Source organism: Phoenix dactylifera, chromosome 9, assembly GCF_009389715.1.
Source record: "Phoenix dactylifera cultivar Barhee BC4 chromosome 9, palm_55x_up_171113_PBpolish2nd_filt_p, whole genome shotgun sequence".
NCBI lineage: Eukaryota > Viridiplantae > Streptophyta > Magnoliopsida > Arecales > Arecaceae > Phoenix > Phoenix dactylifera.
The window spans coordinates 22540427-22544317 of record NC_052400.1 but is presented as its reverse complement, the minus strand read 5'-3'; the positions used below and the strand labels follow the sequence as shown (position 1 = coordinate 22544317).

The window sequence follows — 3891 nt, the reverse complement described above, 5'->3', positions numbered from 1 at the left end:
CTGAAAAGATGCTTCATCACTTTCTAATTATGCCATACATAAGTTGTAGTACCCCACAAAAATAAACAGGAGGCCTCCTCATCCTTCACTCCCTTCACACCTTCTGGAATGCACAAAGCACTTAAAAATTGTGAAGCTTATAAAAGAAGCTTGCACCATTTGGTTAGTACTATATTCTGTGTTCTTAGCGGTGGTTTCACTAAGTTCATGAAAAAAAGTCATCAACTGTTTTGCATACTCATCTTGTAACCCATATCGAAAAATTGTGCAAGTAAAACTCGTAGCAGCACTGCACTATCCAAGTGCCCTGGGTTGCAATTCATGATTCTCATAAGAAAATCAATTGAGAAGCATAAATTAGAGGAAGTACAAAATGCCAGCAATGAACAGCCAATATAACACCTTGAGGTAAACAGCCAATATAACACCTTTAGGTGTTTGTAGAGCTTCTGCAGTTGATGTCCAATGAAGATAAAGCAAAAATGTGAAAAATTAAAGTCATTTGCTAATTTATTCACTGGAAGAAAAATACCAATAACAGATATTTAAGCAAAAAAATCCCAAGAACATTTGAAAGCCAGAAGATGCATACTTGGTGTCGCTTTTGGAGAGAAGATCTTGATACCTCCTTCAACTCTATATGAATGTTTCTCAGAAGCCATAGCAGATCCACCAACATTTGAGATGCCTAGGCTCTTCAACTGACACGAACCACCGCTAGAACTAAAAGAAATCATCTGAAGGTCCAGTAGCTGTTAAAACTTCCCCTAGTGAGCAAGCACCCAATTAATGCATCTGTCTCCCACCTGCCATGCAAGAATATTTTAAGAACCATACTTCCTCTTCTGTTGCCTGTTTAGCAGAAAAGGGCCTACTGGAAACTGTGAAATTGCAAGCTCCCATGGAACAGCAGCTCCTGCAGATTTCAGGTGCTGGACAAGCTCCCTAAACAGCTTCTTGTCCTCCTCATTCACAAAGACAATTGCAACACCCTCCTCTCCCATTCTAGATGCCCTTCCAACCTGATGAACATATTCTGCCATCGAACTCGGCATGTCAAAAGCTATCACCTGCCGTACTTTCAACAGATCCACCCCCCGCCCCAAAACCCTAGTAGAGACAAGAACAGATATCTCCCCTGTCAAAAACAGCCTCAAACTGTCTCTCCTATCCTTCATTGACTTCTCACAATGAATTGAGAGAGCTTTCAATCCAGTCACACCAGTAATTGCTTCAGCCAAAAGATAATCTCCAAGCCTCAAACCCACAAACACCACAATGGGTGGTTTAAAATGCAGTTTTCTCATCAATATCTCGTAAAGCTTCTGTTTCTTCTGCTTAAATTCCACCCAAATGACTACCTATTTAACTGATTTGCTGGGTCTGCTTGGCTTCCCACATGTGACATGTATCAAGTCTCTAGCCATTGAGCTTGCCATCTTCTCGACCTCTTCAGAAATAGTCGCTGAGAACATCAACACCTGAGACTGTGAGAGTGCTTGGAAGATTTGCATCACCTGATCTCGGAACCCTTTCTGCACCATGCTGTCCACCTCATCCAAAACCAGAACAGAAACCTCATTTAGATATACATCATGCTTGGTTAGGAGATCAATCAGCCTTCCAGGAGTGCTGACAATCAACTCTACACCTTTCTGAATTCGGTATACTTGCCCAGCCATGGCATCTCCACCGAGCACAAGGGCAGTTTTAAAAGGTAGACCCTTTCCAAGCATCTTGGCCTGCAATCCACCTGCACACATATCTCTCTAGACAGAGCAAGAACCATCGCCAATGGCCCTTTCTGGTCTGTAATGTGCTGAAGTCAAATATACCAGCAATGTGAAACTATGGGAACTAGAAAAGAAGCAGTCTTTCTGGAACCAGTGTCAGCAGAAACAAGCATATTTCTATTAATCAGTGCAGCGGGGATGATCTGCATTTGAACTGGTGTAGGTATGAAGTAGCCAGCAGACTCAAGATTTTGTTCAAGCTTCCGAGGAAGATTGCAGGAAGAGAAGGACCAATCTGGAGCGAACGGAGTTCCCCTCAACACAGATGCCAATTCTGCTTCTCAAAGATTCAATCTGATCGGTGGATAAGGATTGTGAAATGGGTCTATTATCCTCTCTAACATAAAAGCATTCATCACTGACAGGTATTTTTACAGGATGGCTGCGGTCCTCTCTAACATAAAAGTAAACGAGAAATAACTAAGAAGGTCGAGATCTCACGCAATGCATGTAACCAAGCGCTGGTAAGATCGCCCAAAAAGAAAAACTGTAGTTACAAATACACGATGGAATTAGAAGACTAAAAGATAAATGCCAGCCAATAGTTGAGCTGAGCCTTGATGTAACAGTATCAGACTAAGATTCTGCTCCCTCCCTGTTCCAGGTCCAATGGGCGATGCAAGCACCAAGAAAAAAAACAAAAATACATATGATAAGGCTCGAAAGATGAAGAAAGAAATTAAAAAACAAAAAGAAATGTCGATGCCGCTAGCTACCTTCAGCTGCATCACCAACAGCTGCAAGCCGATGAGAAGAAGTCCTGCTGCCATCCATCGTTGGAGCCTGTAAGAAAAACTGCACCAGTGATGAGCAGGCGACGAGTACCACCTTACGAAAATAGAAATTATATATCCACATGTATATATATATAAAAAAAATCATATTGAGCATCATATACAAAAGCAGTTGTTCATCGAGGAAGATAGAGAATGCGGCCCGGCCTTCTCCATTGAGTAAGGCGATGGTTGCACTGCCTGGCCGTTGATTATTGAGAAATAGCAAAGGAAAAGGGGAAAAAAAAGTCGATCAATCAGGGCGGGAAGAGAGATCAAGATCTGCATGGGCTTTGGATTTCAAAGACTGAAAGAGGGGCGGGGGATGGAAGTAGGGAGGAGATGGGGAGAGAGAGGGGCAAGGGGAGGGGAAACTGACTTGGTCCGGCTGCAGCAGCAGTGGCGGCAGCCGATTGATGCGATCGCGGAGGCGGAGAGGTGACACAGAGGGCCCCTCGTCCGCCTCCCCTCCAAACCTAATAGATATCGATTCCTCTAAAATTTCATTCAAAAGATTTCTAAAATCCAAAATTGATCTCGGACCCTAGCCAGTCCGATAACCGGACCAAACCCATAGTCTGGAATTCCTTTCTCGTTCCCCGACAAGAACAGGTGATATGATATCCTCCGATGGCCAACTCCAAAGTCAATAAAGCCATGCTCGTCGGCCGGCGGGACTTGCCGGAGATTCGGGCACCGGATGGACGTTCCCTTTTTTTCGGTTATTGTTGTGGAAAATCGTAGGGACGGATGGGCGTTCGATCAGTTGTCCGGTGCTGTGAAGCCAGCGAGGGTGTGGGGTTTTGGGGTTATTCTCCCGCTATTTTCGCGAATCCCACCCAACCACGCGCACACAGACGCGCTCGCGCGAGTGCGCGGGGTAAAAAAAAAAAAAAGAGGAGCAAAAAACAAGAAACAAAAAACTCGCTATCGGTTTTTATTTACCCTGGCTATCTATACATTAGCCAATTAATGCCTCCGGATATTCCTTGGCCTGCAGAATACCATGCATGCCCTATGTTACTATTTAAACTGCTTCTAATCTCATGCATAGTGCCATCAAACTGTTTGTAGTAATGCTTCTCATTAAGATGTTTATGATTAGTCCAATCAGGCAAAAGTAATTTCATCTTCTAATCCTCTCTGCTGCCCTTAATTTGATGATTGATCCATGAGCAAAAAATAATCGGTAATAACAATTCTAATCACCTATCCGAATGGCTGGTTTGGGTTGCAATTAAAGCCTTTATAGTAATATTTCTATCAACATGTAGAAGGTTGGCAAAATAAGGCAAGAGTAATTCCATCTTCTTGTCTTCTCTCTT

At 43.3% G+C, this 3891-nt stretch overlaps 1 pseudogene; it reads right to left on the bottom strand.

The window, feature by feature from the left end:
- Positions 1-365: 365 nt before the first annotated feature.
- On the bottom strand, positions 366-3405 carry LOC103717835 (annotated as a pseudogene).
- Positions 3406-3891: the final 486 nt, after the last annotated feature.